Source organism: Gymnodraco acuticeps, unplaced genomic scaffold (assembly GCF_902827175.1).
Source record: "Gymnodraco acuticeps unplaced genomic scaffold, fGymAcu1.1, whole genome shotgun sequence".
Taxonomy (NCBI): domain Eukaryota; kingdom Metazoa; phylum Chordata; class Actinopteri; order Perciformes; family Bathydraconidae; genus Gymnodraco; species Gymnodraco acuticeps.
Window position 1 is genome coordinate 3,920,220 of NW_022992351.1, and position 16,952 is coordinate 3,937,171.

Below are 16,952 nucleotides of genomic sequence, written 5' to 3' on the forward strand. Positions count from 1 at the left end.
CATGTGATTTCCTTTTTATATCAATGTGTTCATGTGCTGACTGATTGTGGGGCATACTAAAGACTCCAATACAATTACACTTTATTGTCAGATCAAGTCTGAGTTTTTTCCTTGCATCAGCCTCAGTGATGTGTGAACCTTTTAATTTTATTGTAACAACTCCCATATCAATTTAGTTATAATGATTATTTTCAAGATAAGCAAGGTTATGATTACAAATCATTTAGGATTCATAGCTTTCTCACAGAGTACATGCAGTGAAGGGCCTCCTCCTCAGAAACGGCTTCTTTCTGTGCGAGGTGTGTGTGATGTAATCCGAGTGCCACCGAGAGGCAGAAACCATGAGCTCAGTGCTCGGAGACGGCCATTTCTGTCCCCCGGGTAAAATAATTCAGCAGCTCTCTGCAAGCTCTTTTTGTACTGAGCCTTGCCAAAAATAAACGAGGGCCTATTCACCGGTGGTATGGTACCTGGGGGGGCTGCCAGCTGGGTCTATGCCACACCAATTCCCTGTTTTGTGTGTGCCCTGTCTGAACCTGTCTCCATTGTTTAGTCGTCACAAAAGAGATGCATTACAAATCACTGGTACAAAGAAACTATCTAGCATTCATTCGAGTGTTATCACCCTGTGAACATCCTCTGTTGCATATTTCCTTAAACACTTTTTATACACACTTCAATGGACTAATGTTTTTACAGAAAGTTCAAAAGGGTAAGAGTTAATCTGGGCGACTTCCAAATTGATATCACAGCTGTGGACTGTAGCCTGAGATTTAAATGAATTTCTAGGAAACTGCAATGGTTCATTTATTTTTCCTTGAGACCTGTGCCATCTAGTGGTGATATATATGCAGTACATTTCACTGAAATTAAATAAGAAATCCGAATTCGAACAAAATGACCATTTGAATTTCACTTTTCTGGGCTCATCACATCTAATGCATGTTTCTGTAAAAAATAAGTGGCACACTTTTCCCACCTACAATCATAAAGATACAAATAAGAAGTATTTAAATGTATTCAAACTAGGACAATGTGTCTTTATTTGCAACACTTAAAGGTGGGGTAGGTAATTTTGGAGAAATCAGCTCGAGTGCGCTTCAATTTGAAAATACACAGCCGGAAAAAATCTGCCACTTCCTTACAGAGCCCCTCCTCCAACACACACGAACGCGCACATGACCAATGAGGGCACGAGATAAGTTTGTGCAGATGGAAGGCTGACAGGCAGGTAGGCCATCCAGTTAATTTAGCCGGGCCGACTAAAATGATTGGTCGTGCTTTTTACAGTACTACGGCTTCCACGGATGACATTTTTTTATGGATTTTTTGTCAAAGCACTGGAATATAACAAAAAGTGTATCTCGAGCCGGTTTCTCAAACGTACCTACCCCCCCTTTGTCATTTATTTCAGAAACACTTTTTGTTATATATTCCATGGAATGCTCTTAACATCCCGATAGAAATGAATATATTAAATGCTTTGACAATAAATACATAAAACAATTTCATCTGTGGAAGCCGTCGTACTGTAAAAGCACGACCAATCATTTTAGCCGGCCCAGCTAAAATAACTGGATGGCCTACCTGCCTGTCAGCCTTCCATCTGTGCACAAGCTTATCTCATGCCCTCATTGGTCATGTGCGCGTTCGTGTGTGTTGGAGGAGGGGCTCTGTAAGGAAGTGGCAGATTTTTTCCGGTTGTGTATTTTCAAATTCGAGCGCACTCGAGCTGGTTTCTCCAAAATTACCTACCCCACCTTTAATGTGTGCTAATTTCACTAATTCATTTTTTTCTCCAAAAGAGTTTTGAACTTCACAATCACAAATAATGAATTGCGTAGGCACCATCATTTTCTAAAATCAATCAAAAAGAAGACATATTGTGGCTTGTATTAGGAATACAGTAGGTCTATGTGCTGCTATCTTAAATTGCAGTTTAGTTTACCTTAAAAAATTGTTATTTTACCGAAGAGATAATCCCAATGCCTGTACGCCTTTCGATAGATTCAATTTTATTTTAGGGGTTTAGCAATTCTAAATGAAATGGCCAGTGTTTTCCACTGTCTTCCCCCTTTTTTTATTGTGTATTTCATTATAAATGTGTCCTTATTTTCTTTTCAATTCTACTGTTTGTTTTGCCATGTTTTCTAATGTAATTTCCAATTAAGGAATCATGCATTTTAATTGTATTGTATATGCCCTTACTGTAAACTATAATATTCAATACTGCAGTACACTCAAATCTCCTGAGAGAGGTTTTATTCTTTTCTTCTGGGCTCACTGACAGTCCAAATATAGTCTGGTAGTATCACAGGTTTATAGGGATGAAGATAGACCAAGTGTTGCTAAAGCAAAGACACCCCGAGGACTCCCACACCGCCCATCTCCTCTGTGGATGTTCCCACTTTTGGCCAGTGGGTGACGATATTTTACCGGTTGAACTTTGAGAACCCCCGACTGTTCTCACCCCAAGATGAAGAAGGATGCTGTCATGCTGAGTGCCCCTCACACACTAGTCTCAGCATTCCGGCAACGATTACTCCCTCTGTATTCTCAAGTCCATCATTTATGACAGCATTATATCAAACGTAGTGCGTTACGCTATAGCTACATAAGAGAAGATATACAGGTGGCACTGCAGCTGCTGTGCTACTCTGTGTGTAGTGGCGACACTTGGCTAACTAACGTTGGCTAATTGCCCCTGCTGCTGCTGCTGCTCTGCTGCTGCTATTGTTTGTTGTTGCAGTCCCTCATCAAACAAATCACAGATGTTGTAGATCAAGCTCTTTAAGGTAAGTGCCATGAGCTTCAACCTGCCGTCTTCTTTGCCTTTTGACGTTTATCAGCAAACGAGCAAAACATGACACATATGAAGGAACAGTTTGTAAACGTTGGACTGTTAACGTACACCCTTGCTTGCTAGCTTTTTGGCTAATTTGCCTATTAGCATCCGCTAGCTAGTTAGCTGATAGTCTTGTTTGCCCCTTACTGTTGCTGGTTACCATGGACCGACGTTAGCTGCTAGCGCCAGTGACTAGCACTGATTGGGAATGCCAGCAAGGAGCAGTGTAATGTCTGGATACAAACAGCTCGTTGACACCGGTTAGCACAGAGCAATTGTAACACACACAACATGGCTTCATTTTATTAAAACGCATTTCGGTTCTGACGTGCACCTTGCCTTGCAACAGCCCATAGCAACGGTTTTCCCATTTTGAATCACCAAGTGTAGTATCTCTGTTCCAGGAAGTAGCCTGAGCCCATTCGGCTATTGTCATTAGCTCAGGGAAACGTTAGCTGGGGAAGCTAACTTGCTGTCTTTGTGTGCTTGATTTGTGATAAATTATTGTTATCTGGCTTACAGTTTGTGATTAATTCAGCGGTTGGATTAAACAAAGCCAACACAAGATAACGACACACTCATGTTGACGTTTGGAAACAAAGATGCACGTCTTGTTAAATCCTCATGGGAGAAATTTGTCCAAAAATAGAGTAAGCAAAACTGGCATTGACACACACTTTTCACCTCTGGTAGGCTGAGTAGTTCAAAACATTTGAGTACTAGTGACTTCAATACGAAGGTACAGGGATAGTTATATTTACTGGGTTTATGCTTTTATCAGTTAAGTGTGCTTTTTGCTTATGGTAAGAGTAAGTTATAAATAATAATAAGTTTGAAAAAAGGTAAACAAAGGACACTTATTGGCTACAGACACCATGCAGAGTATGTCCTTTTAAAATAGATTCTCAGGATTGTTTCTATTTATGTTAATGTCTGTCTCTGTATCTGACTAGCCAGAGCCATTCATAGTTAGTGATTTATATGTATTGAGTGCTTATGACTCACTGACTAGTTCACATTCTCGTGCCTTACAGACAACATAACCGTGAACATTTGTGGACTTCGCCATAACTAAGGAATATACACTGCACAATGATCTAAGGCATGAGAAACATCTGATCTGCTCCATAGATGCCAAGCTATTTTCAGTCCACTGAAAGAAAGTAATTTAATGTTGACATCAAGCATTTCCTACTTGTCAAAGTGCCACCACATTAGTGTATAAGGCAATCTTTAATAAATGATCTGATATCCTGACAGAATAGTGTTGTCAAACATAGACATGCCCACACAACATTCTGTTTAATGACTGTAAACAAGGTAACACAGTCGTGTTACCTTGCCATCCATTACAACATCATATCTATTCAGTTTTTGCCACCTGTTCAGGCTTCCTTGACATGACTCGCTCATTTGACGACACTGAACTGGAAAAGTTCATACACACATTATGTAATGTCTGTTACATAGCAACAGTGTGTTAGGAGAAACACATATGCATGCTCCTATAGTCAGAATTGTTTTGAGAGAAATACTGCAGCTATAGGGCTGGGGTTTGAGTCAATATGATAAATAATGTCCATTTAATGGAATCATATCATAGTGAAATTATATATGGAGATATCGTTTTGCACCATAATAACGCCTACTTTATTAGTAATAACAAACAGGACAGAGTTTCTGCATTATGATGGTGGAGAGAAATGTGTGAAGGTCTACTTGGAACCCACTTTTTCGTTAAATAAATTCGAATTAGTGTTCTAATTAGAGATTTTCTTATGGGAATACGGCAGTGTTGTTCAATCAAGCTACTTTTGATTTGCGCATGTACTTTTTTAAAAATTAAATGTGAAAATACTCAGTACATCTTATTCGTCAAGTATATATTTCACACAGGAATATACAGGAAGTGGCTTTACCTTGTTGTTATTCTGTATAGTTTATTGGTTATTGAATCACCAGAAAACATGATGTTTTGTTATGTAACTTAACAAGCTAAGAAAATATCTATATATAGATTTTGGCCCTATCATTCAGCCTAACAATGTCTGTACACAGTGAGGTGTAAAATAAAACACTAGCATATACTATTCCTCACTTGCTTTGAAAAATATATATTTGAAAACAAAACGCATACAATGAATTAGATGTTGCCAGACATGTCCTGTATGAAGTCATTGCAGACACTTTTTCACAAATATATCCTCCATATGGTTAATCTGATGTTTTGGCATTTCCCCCTGCTTACTGGTTGTGATTGAGATTTTCTTAAACTACCACTTACACTGAAAACATGCTATGTTATTTTACAGAGGGCTGCCATTACAGGCTATACGTTGATTATTACTTTAGCACAGCGCTGACAGAAAAGCACCTTAATGTTGGGTTTATTGTTTTTGTAGAAAGATTTCTTCAGGTACAACCAAAGGATAATTTACAATATAGCTTTAAACAGAACATTTCTGACATTCATTATAATGTGCAAAGTCCTTTTTAAATCCACATTATCTGGTTAGTTCAGGGGTCAGAAGGTCAGGGTGTTTTATAGTGTTTCAATTTGAATGGCATCTCAAGAGCAGCCGTGGGTAAAATTACTTTGAGACACATATCCAATGACACACCCCATCCATCGAATGTTAATCTATCCGGGTGGCTGTAATGGCAGCCGAGTAATGATAAGAGAAGTGTAATAACCCTGCTATTTTCCTTTAATGACTAATGTGTGTTTGAGTAATGGCAGCTTTCTCTGAGTAATATGTGGCAAGGCCAGACAATGTTAAAGAAAACCTCTTTTCACTGCGATCTGACACCTCTTTGTGAATACACACGCTCAGGAATTCAATGTTTACATTCTGCGCCAGAATGGCATCTTGCTGTTTTTTTCACCAATATGCCGTCACATCATCTTTCCTTTGCCATGAATTGTCATGAAAAACGATTTCCCATAATAACGCCTGGGTCTAGTCTCAAAGCACACTGAGGTATTGTGTTGCAGTACGAGACGGTGCTATAACCTGTCATCGCAGTGGCAAGCCTGCATTTTGAAAGGAGCATTTTACTCTCAGCAAAGCTATTGTGTTTCAAATAAAGGTGATTAGGAGGATTTATTATGACTTTTGCTCAGGGATCTCATCTAACGGTATGAAATTATGTCGGCAGGAAAGGTAGGTAGGCATGAATGTCTGCTTGACCGAGCCAACACAGGAAATGATGTGTAATCAAGCATCTGTCGACGTCAGATTTGTAATTAAGAAAGTGAGCCTTGTAGTTGTATTATAATGACCATGCATAGCTGCAGCAAAGACAGCACAATAGTGAAACAAGTGGATACATGGATTTGGCTTTTCCCAGCACATTGTTTGATATAAATTTCATCGCAAGATATCTGGCTGGTTACATCGAAGATTAATGCTCTGAACAAAGGAGCAATGTTCCCTCGAAGACCTCTTGATGGGCCATTCAAGTGCTGTATATTCATTAAAAATAACAATCTGTCAGCATTTACTGACAGCATGCACAACAAGCCAAGCTCTCTTTATTGTTCTCCAAAGATGTTTTTTAGTTCCCGTGCCAAGAGCTGGGTAATTGGCTGTAGCAAAGCCTTGCATGTGTTGTTTTTAAGATATTGGACTGACACGCACAGGGCACACTGGCAAGAAAACGAGGCAGGCATCCCCCCCCTCCCCTCCTCCCCCCTTACTGGCTTATCCCAGCAAGTCAGAGGCAAGATGCCTGGATGTTTTTTGTGGTCTCTGACAGCTTCCCTTCACCTCTCATAAGAGAAGATCCAAGCATCATATCTCATCTTTGTTTGATTCAGGCCTAGCTCTACAGCTCCACAATTGTGCCCAAGGACGATAGCATCGGCAAACTCTATCCGTGTTAACAATTGTGAGCTGTCTTGCTACATACTGCCGGGGTATTTGATGTTTCTAGATGTGATCAATCTGCTTTTTTCTTTGAGCTCAGCTATGGTGAAGTCGGTTTCACTTCATCTCGCAAATGCCGCCTCTGTCTTATTGGGCCTGGCTTGGCATGGATTCACGTCTTCATGATGAGCACATTGTGTTGTGTTGCCAGTCTCTTGGCAGGTCCTAGGTACAGCAAAAAAACAAGTTCTCTTTCCATATCTGCCTTGTTCAAATTTGTATATAGCTTTGAGGCAATGAGACTGCAAAGTGTTGCATCTCATCACACTTCAGTGTCTTTTGTGATGTATGTACATCAGGGCTTGTATTTTTGTATAACTCGAAATACAGTGTTATTATGTGTGAGTCTAAAGCAACAGTAAAGATAGGACATTGATTAGAAGACGTAGTGTTAAGATAGTTATTGCACACAAATTAAAATGTTGGCAGTATTACAGATTCATTCATTAATCTCACTTATTATTAGTTAACACTATCTATTACTACTAGCCTTTTTTTCAGCATTTGCGCAACATGGACTAATAATAGCAATTACTCAATTACAGTGCCCAAAAGCATGAATTGAAAGAGTTAAAAAATAACAGTCAGCCATTTGCCATCTCAGTGAAAGAGGAAAATGAAATGGTGTAGGATCAGCTGGCTGCCCCTGAGGAGAGGCGAGAAAGGGGGGGAGAGAGATGAGGAGGAGTGCTTTGCCGCTGTGTGTGTCAGTGCTGATTAGGTAAGAGATTGCCTCATGTAATGACACTGCATGGCGCTAGTGGTGCGAGAAACACAAACAATACATACCAGTGTTTAGTGCGCACACCCCCTGCAGCTGCCTGCCTGAAGATGTTTAGACATATAGCTCTCACTAGAATATTTCAACGTCTTTTAGATGATGCCCTTTCTAACAACGCACACATTTAATGGCAATTAGCCCTTATTCTCCTCGTGCTTCTTTTCTTCTGTAGCACAGATTAAAGATGGCGGTGATTAAGGAAAGGAGCTCTTCAGTGTGTGCAGTTTTCTATCAGCGATTGTAACAATTGACAGCAGTGTTGTTCAGCACAGATGTGTGTCTTTGAATATGCTACTAAACCTAACCTGCCATACCCTCTGCTTTGTTAGCTCAACATTAAGCATAGGGGATTTTCTGTGTTGTGTATTTCACTGATTTATACACAATAAGCTGCAACTAACAATTCTTTTCATTATTCATTAATCTGCCTATTATTTTCTCAATTAATTGTTTAGTCTTAATGTCAGAGAATTGTAAAAAACCCTCCATCCCATTTAATTAGTCCAAGGTAATGATTTTAAACGTCTTGTTTTAGCAGTCCAAACCCCAAATATGTTTAGGCTAATATGTATAAAAACAAAGACAGCATGAAATCTCTATAGAAAAAAGAACAACATTTTCTAAATGATTATCGATAATCAAAATAGCTTTTCTGTCTACTACTACTACTACTACTACTACTACTACTACTACTACTACTACTACTACTACTACTACTACTACTACTACTACTACTACTACTACTACTACTACTACTACTACTACTACTACTACTACTAGAACTACTACTACTACTACTACTACTACTACTACTACTGACTACTACTACTACTCGATTAGTCTCATTGTTGCAGAATGCTAACAGAGGTCTAATACAAGGTCTGCTTTTGGCTAACGCCATAGTGTTGTTCTGTATACAACACAAATATCTACTGTGTTTCCTCCTGACACATTGATTAAGACCAACAGTCACTTTGTGTTATTATCAGAGAGCCACCTTGATTTGCAAGTCTAAATGATGCGGTTGATTTAATTGATTGTTTTGTAAAGAGATTGTCAATAACAGCAGTCTATTGTCCCGACGAACATATGTCTTTGTCATCAATTAAAGTGGATGTGATGGCTTATTAAGATGTGTTTTCATCTGTACAATACTGGGTATGCAAGACATTGATTTTTCAACACTGTGGAGACGAATCCTGCATACATCTTTTTACAATGTGCTGGTTGTGCTCTCTTGCCTGTGTGACTAATATTGCGCTGATGTTGTGACTGCACATGAGGCACAGTCTGTTTGCAGAGCTGCAGACCCCAGACCTGTGACCGAGGTTTAATGGAGACAGCGCACAAGCTATTGCTGAGCCCGGGGTTCATGCAGCCATGAGGAAGTGACCCGGGTGACATTGTTGCACTCTCATGCTCACGAGGTGCCTCGGGTAAACTGTGTCCTTGCTCGTCCTTGCAGGTGAGGCACACCTCTAGAGCTGGCTGAGCCTTGGGTTTAGGTGCTGGATCTGACCGAAGCTTTAAGGATGGACATCTTGTCTCTGTGCAAACCCCAGTTCCAGCAACACGGCACAGAGAAAATGAGTTCTGAGGATTGGGTTTAGATTTGCCACTGTAGCACTTCAACTCTGATACACTCTAGCTACCATCAGGGGGGGTGGCTGTCAGAGAGCGGGAGGGGGGGGGGGAGAAAACAGCGAAGCACAGCAGTGCTATCTAATAGATCAATTTGTAATAAATCTGTTGCCTCAAGCTGCTGTTGTTCGCTTCTACTCAGTAAAAGGTGTCTGCGTTTCTCAGGCAAGAAAATGCTTGTCAGGCAGGGCATACAGAGCTATCAGAGAATGAGACGCGCCTAAAGCACAGTAAATCATTCTCTCTGTGCTCCGTTTACATAGGTGGAACGCATCGCTCCGTTAGCAGCACATTCCATTGGTCAAAAAACTGGGGGTTGTAACCAATCGATGGGGCCGAGCGCACAAATGAGGAAGTGACGCTCCCCTCACATTACATTTCTCCATCATTCAATACGAGCCATTAATCACGAGGAAGGAGCTATTGATTAGGCTATCTGCCAATGTATTTGCCAGGAGTCATTCCACAATGTGAGGATCTGTTCAAGTAGTGCGGCTCCACGAAGAACAGCGTCAGAATTGAAATGGCCCCATTATTATGACAACAGTTTGATCTTTAAGGTATCAAAAGAGCGGGCCTCTATAGGGACCACGGGGGGAGCGCTCCTGCTCCTCCTCCACCAGCAGCCATATGGACCCGTACTAATTGTGTTTTACGCCAACCATTTCCCTGATCCATCGGGGACTGTGGAAGTGCTTGTAGCTATAATGTCACCATGCAGTGGGCTGGCTCATGAAAGAAACATTAGCGAGCAAGATGAGAAGACAGGAAGGCAATACACTGCGAGTCAACACAAGTATTGATTTATTCAAATGAATCTCTGCTTCTCTGTTCTGAATGTAAGACGCCTTTTTCAAAGTATTATTTTCTATTATTGCTTTTTTTTCAATTTGTTGTGAGAGCAGATCTGTTTCACATATGCACTTTATCAAGGGGAACCGTCTCTAATTCTAGGCATGCTGCCAATGTATAAAGATATAAAAAGAGGACTTGCTCATATAGACTTATCGTATTCATTCACGTGAAGAAGGTAGTTTATTCTGATGCTGAACAGTCCCACATTTAGTCAGCTGTAATTGCACCACAGAGAAATGGTCCGTCATCTGTTTGTATGTTGAATGTAAATGTGACATTCAGATACTCGCTTTGCCCTTCAGGCCAGGGATGGTTGTAAAGGGTTTGAAGTGCTTAGCGTGTGACTGAGGAAAATCCGTGTGTATTTAACGTGTTTATATATGCATGCAATCATGAAAAGGGCACATCTATGGAAATGAGATCCTTTAAAGGAGGGGAGGGGAGTGGTGACGGTGGGGAGAAAAGTGCGTGTGTGTGTTTGTGTGTTTCATTGTGTCCCCGCTAACAGTTTTCCTGTAATTATTGAAATTGATGTTTGCTGCGAAGCTGTGTAAATCTGCAAGATCTCTTGTTAATAAAGCGGCAGAGGCAGCCGAGCCGTTGGGCTGTGAAATAAAAGGCAATCAAGCCTCCAACATCCTGTCCCTCGCCCCAAAATGAAGCAGCAGAAATCCTAATTAACTGAGAGGAAGAGCGGCTCCTACTCCACTGCTCGGATAGTCGGAGCTAGCTGCTGTTCTCTAATGAAGACGCTCTGCCAGCCTGCAATCTCTCCTTTCTCTATCTCCTCCGTCCTTCCTCCCAGCCCTCTCTATCTGGCTTGCCTGAGGTGTTGTCTCCCCCCTTCGCTACCCTCTCCTCCTTGTCCCATGTGAGTGAAGTTGTGGATGTGACTGTTGCACTGATGGAGTGAGAGAAGCTTTGTTGCCTGGAGGTGTCCTGCACAGGAAAATCGGTGAGCTAGATGGCCGCTGTGATGTGAATGGCTGCTTATGTAAAGTGCTATGCGAGACAGCATTGATCTCCTCCCATTGATTTCATAGATCCTCCTTAAGATGACAATTAAAGTTGTCTTTCTGTGTCAGCTTCAAGTGCTCCTTTTTTAAATCGGCGATGTGGCAAATTATGACTCACCTGCCCATATTCCAAACAGCATTGTGTGATCACCTGCACGGCTGAAAGTCAGGTAAAATCTCGCTTTGCACGATGTGTTCATGCGTGTGTCTTTGCAGGAAAACCATAACTCTTCCAACATGTCAGTCAGTAATACGTTGGTTATGAATTAGATATTTGGCGTTAACCAAAGCTCTTAGAATGTATAGGCCTTCAGAGTAGCTGTAATAGAAAATAATGCTGGGTGTTGTGAACACTGCCAGGTCTTTGTTGTGTGAAGGAGTGAGTGGTGATGGTGGATTGTGTGAAACCTGAGCATGCCTCCGCTCCCAGCCAGCTGCTTCTACTATTTACCTGTAAACTTGTCCTTTCTGCTCATGCTTTGTCTATGGATGGCCGCAGAGCTCTTTCTCTGTCCGCCTTTCCCCCCTTTGTTGTACCAAGCAGCCCAAAAGGCCCCGGGATGAACAGACAAATAGAAGACAGCGAGAGGTGGGGCCCCCCCCCCTCATTCTCCCATCTATCTTTCTCCCTCGCGGCACTCTGCCAGACAAGTTTCCAGGCACTCAAAAGCAGCAAATCGACTCACTGTAGGAATCACTGTCACTTAGCCGAGCTGGGGGGCAGCGGCACACTAGGAGCCGAACTCCTCCTCCTCCTCCTCCTCCTCCTCCTCCTCCTCCTCCTCCTCCTCCTCCTCCTCCTCCTCCTCCTCCTTCTCCGTTTCACGCCTTCTCAAATGAAGAAAATACTATTTGGCATGGCTGAAGCCTCGTGCTCTGTACAGATGAGCTTATTCAGCCCCCAAACAGCTCCTCTCTTCTGCCTCTTCAGTTATACATTAGTGGAATGCTACTGATGACAACCTGATTATTAGTGCTTGTGGGTCTAGTGAGCAGCGTTCTCTCGCTCTTGATTCGCTCTGGTTAATTTTAAACAACACAATCGGCAGGCGAGATGGTGCGCGAGCGCTACTGCGTGAATCTCATCAAGGTTGGGGGATTTTGTTTGTGCACAGATTTCATGATTGTGATTGAGCGCTGTCAGAATGTCAGTCTTTATTCTTGGCACAAAGCAAACGATCTGCTAGACACAAAGCCAGCGCTCACTGCAAAACCCAAATGCAGTAAGTGGAGTAAGGTAGCGTGTGGTTTCATATCACGCTTGTGCACATGCATCATAGACACATAGACCCTGTGTAATGAAAGCCAAAGACTCGCTTGACAGCAGGAGTTTACATTTCACTCCTCAGTGCGACAGCTTTGTGACAGGGAAGAGATTCAGCAGCACCTCTGGCGGCCCTCGGAGACCTTCCCTCGGAGACCCTGCAGTCCCCTTTCTTCTCCTCGTTTCCCTTTTTATTTAGCACTCCGGCTTTTCCTCTAATCAGCGACAGGCTTGTGAAAACCTCTACATAACACAATACACAGTGCTGCTTTATTTATTTGTGTCTCTTTCCCTCTGCTTGACTCTTCCCCAGAGGTTTTGGTTTTGTCTTGCCTGAACAGCTGCTCTGTGTGAAGAGGATGACAACAGGCAGAGAAAACTAAAAGGACACGTTGTCTTCACCCCCCCCTCCCAGTTCCTTTTCTCTTTTCACTTCAATGTAAGCAGCCGCTTACATTTCACAAGGCTCATCCACCTTGAATTTGCTGTTAGAGATTGCGAAAAACGAGTGCGACGCTCTCTGGGAATGAAGCTTAGGAATGCAGGTGAGGGTGTAGAGGGGATGGAGGTCATACGTTTCCTTTCTTCTGGTTTGTGTGCGTTTTTAGTTGGTAAGACTAAGCGAGCTCCTGGGGCAAAGAGTAGTCGGCAGCGGCGTGTTTTAATTGTTTGTGACAGAAACAGTAATGTGTGACTGGTGGACCCGGGAGAACAATAAGGTCAGCTTAAAGGAGTGTAAGAGAGATGAATTAACCAGTATTGTATAAATATCTATGAAAATATGAGAAATAAAATGTGTGTGTGTGTGTGTGTGTGTGTGGTGTGGGTGTGTGTGTGTGTGTGTGGTGTGTGTGTGTTGTGGGTGTGTGTGTGTGGTGTGGTGTGTGTGTTGGGGTGTGTGTGTGTGTGGTGTGTGTGTGTGTGTTGTGTGGGTGTGTGTGTGTGTGTGTGTGTGTGTGTGTGTGGTGTGTGTGTGTGTGTGTGTGGTGTGTGTGTGGTGTGTGTGTGGTGTGTGTGGTGTGTGTGTGTGTGTGTGTGTGGGTGTGTGTGTGTGTGGTGTGTGTGTGTGTGTGTGTGTGTGTGGTGTGTGTGTGTGTGTGTGGTGGTGTGTGGTGTGTGTGTGTGTGTGTGTGGTGTGTGGTGTGTGTGTGGTGTGTGTGTGTGTGTGTGTGTGGTGTGTGTGTGTGGCCCTGGTTTTCTGCAGCCGACCTGATTTGACTTGGTAATTGGGCACTGATGAGTCTTCGGGGGAAACTGAAAATGAGCACAAAACCCGACTGCTGTGTCGCTGCTGAATAGACTGTGAAAGGTTTTTCAATAGCAATTGACAGAAGAGGGAAAAAAAAGAGTGTGAGGCAAAAACGGAGGACTGTAGAGATATAGCTGTCATCTGTTGATGCCCACGGCTGCCTGCTCAACCTGCAGCACAAAAAAGCTAGAGATTCAGCGCAGAGGCTTCACCTCTATTTGTATTTTTACTCCACTCTAGTGAAAAAGATGGTTTCCTTTCCACCACAGCAGCTTATTTACATCTTTAGCAGAGATCATTGCACACAGAATATTGAGTTCAGTGTGAAGGACATAAAAGGTAGCTAAGCCAGGAGTATAGGGGATAAAGCAGCATCGCTTAAGCACTCCGTTATTTGAAGCACATTTCTGCTTCTGTTGATGTAGCCTCCAGCCTAATAATTCATCCTGCTTTATCACTCAGTGCACACACCCACACACACACACACACACACACACACACACACACACACACACACACACACACACACACACACACACACTCCCTTGCCGGCGAGGGTAGCCCGATTTAACATAAAACGGGCGATTTAAAGATGAAATGCTCATCCTTCTGCTGCCTCACCACGGCCGTCCAACAGATGAGTATTTCTGTGAACAAAAACCCGGCTCCCTCACAGGGGCTTCTTGTCTGTGTTATCACTCCAGCTAGTGCCGCAATTAATATTAATGTGATATAAAGCATGCTCCAGCAGGCCTGCTTCCCTCTCCCTTTGTTTGTGCATGCGCGTGTGAGTGTGTGTTTGTGACTCAGGAAGGGAGCAATAAAGCCAGCGGGGGGATAAGAATCTAGGCAGGATATGACAGTCCTCATGTCAGCTGTCTTGGAGCTGGAGGGATGTGTGGATAAAGACAAGGGATGAAACTGAGCCCGTCAGGCAGGTAGCACGGCGCGCAGGTAGAGGCTTCATCACTAACAGCTGGGGGCCGCTCGCACAGCCTGTTTATTTAGTCATGTTGTAATAATGCTTGACCTTTTCTTTCAAGTCCACGGCCTGACCTTTTAGCACCTTACTCCCCGGCAAATCAGTGTGTGTATGTGACATGCAGAGAGGGAAACGAGCACCTCCTTTGCAGGGAGCTTCATGGTCTGCCAACTCCAGGAGTGGATTGTTCCAAATTAGTATGCATTAGGTGGTTAGTGCAAAGCATTTAATTATGCAAGATGGCACTAAACTGTCTATGTTATGATTAGCCCAACACGTTACAACCTTAATCTCTTAATTTCCCCCCCCCCCCCCCATATCTCCTTTCGCGGGTGAGGAGGAGGTAAAGGGTGGGTTGATGGGCTGGTGAAGGAGGAGGATGGGGGGGGGGGGGTGCTTTAGAAATTCTCCATATTCCATTAGATGTTACAAGTATCTCTGTAGCCATTGGTTTTTTTTTTCCCTCGAAGGATTTGATATTTCTCTCTCTCCCCCCCCCCTTCACACCCCCTCTGATACTTTGTCAGGCGATATTGAATCAAGTCGCTTCCTTTTATGTGTGTGTGTTTCACTGAGCCGCTTTTCATGGTAGGGAAGGATTTTTTAATCTTGGGCAGCAGGCAGCGGTGGCAGCCGGGCAGAGGGAGAGGCAGGCGGGGAGAGATCCAGGCGGGCAGGCGGTCGCTGCAGTGGAGCCCCAGCAGCCCCCTGGAGGAGCCCATTATACAGGAGAGATATCAAACCATGAATCATTTACGCCAGCCCTCCCCTCCCTCCCTTCTCTTTGACGCCCGGCCGGCCGCCTGCTTGCCGCTGTCTGCATCTTTAATGAATGATTATTGCTTTTCATAAACATGAGCTGCAGTAATTAAAGTGTTATTGATCCTTTCCATGTAGGCTCCATGGCAGACAACCATTTTGTTTAGCCCCCTTAGAAAAAGTGGCTCTAGGAACAGCAGACGGTGATTTATTTAGCCTGACGATGTGATTCCCCCCCCCCCTCCCCTCCTTTTTTAGGTATTTTTAAGAATAGCATTCATTCAGGAAGAGGGGGGTGATACTGATAACACATCAGGGTGGGGTTTTTGGGTCGTTTTCATTGTGCACTGTGTCGTGAATGTTGGTGTTTTGCGTAAAAAGTGTAGAGGCACGGGGGTTAATGTGCTGGAAAATAGTGATTTAGGTCAGTGGTCGTGTTTGCATCTGTCACTCTGACAAGTCGGTGCTTTAGGAGGCTGTGCGGCGTTGAATAAAGGACAGAGTGAGAGACAAGTGAAGAGAGTGCTGGCTCTTTCAAATGGAAAAGAGGAAAACCTGACTTGACTGTGATTTGTGCTCTCAGCGACAGGCACCGTGTTACAAGCAGCCGTTTGAGGTAAACCTAATCAGTTTCACCTCTTCATTGAGGATCAAGACAGTTAAAGCAAATAAGTGCAAGTCTCCTCGCCTTCCATCTGTTTTCCTCTCCCACCCTGCTGTCGTTTCTCCTGGTCATTTTCTCTCTATCTTCCTACTTTCACCATGCTTGTCTTCGCTCTCTTTCTACATCTCTCCTGTGTTTCCTCATCCGCCCTCTCCTCTGTTTCAATCAGGAGTGCACTTCAGTTTCTGTGTAAATATCACAATCACCGATGAGGAAAAAGGGCTGGCATCTCCACAGGGGGATTAGAGGAGCCATTTGTGTATCACTTATTAATGTGTCCAGCTCTCCCCCTGAGCTATATGGATTGTTTCTTGTCATGCAGGCAAACGTATACATCTATTTGCAGTTTTTACTTCCATCATTGCTTGAAGAGTTTAGCGGTTACATTTCATGGTTGTAATAAATGTCTACACTCCAATGAATTGCTTACCTGTATAATAGTGTTACATTTTGATGGGAAATTGGTTACACCTAATTATTTTCTATTCGCAGCTGTTGTTTTTCTTCTCTGCGAAAACTGCCTAATAACACGATCATAAAAAAATGATGCAAAACACAATATAAAAATGAAAAGATCTGTTTAAAACTAGCCTGAGCCCATTGCTCCCCTCCTCTCCCTGCCCTATGGCTGGTCCCTTTTGTTAGCGAGCCACATGTTCTCTGCAGGGCTTAGTCTAATCAGTGCTAAATATTCAGCGGTAGCCCATAGCCTAATCAGCCAGAGCATAATCATTGTAACCAATTGCATTCCTCTTGACCTCCCAGATGGAGGTAAACTGCACAGCCTCTCCATAGCGCCGCCTCAATTACTGCAGCAGGAGTGGTGATAAAGAACGACCACAGGCTCAAAAAAATGGCTGATTGATGTGGACACACAAGGATTATAATTGGATTTAGGAAGGATGTTAATGGTGTTAGAGGCCTCGTGGTGGAGCTCCATCCTAAACTCTGTATTAGTGATTAGCTT

At 43.1% G+C, this 16,952-nt stretch overlaps 1 protein-coding gene across 2 annotated transcripts in view; it reads left to right on the forward strand.

Moving 5' to 3' along the window:
- The first annotated feature begins 2,473 nt into the window (after nt 1-2,473).
- rerea (arginine-glutamic acid dipeptide (RE) repeats a) overlaps nt 2,474-16,952 on the forward strand; it is a 123,857-nt gene continuing 109,378 nt past the window's right edge. For both annotated transcript variants that reach the window (XM_034209263.1, XM_034209264.1), the window contains exon 1: nt 2,474-2,795. The gene's annotated coding sequence lies outside the window, so the exon portion shown is untranslated. The remainder of the gene's footprint in view (nt 2,796-16,952) is intronic.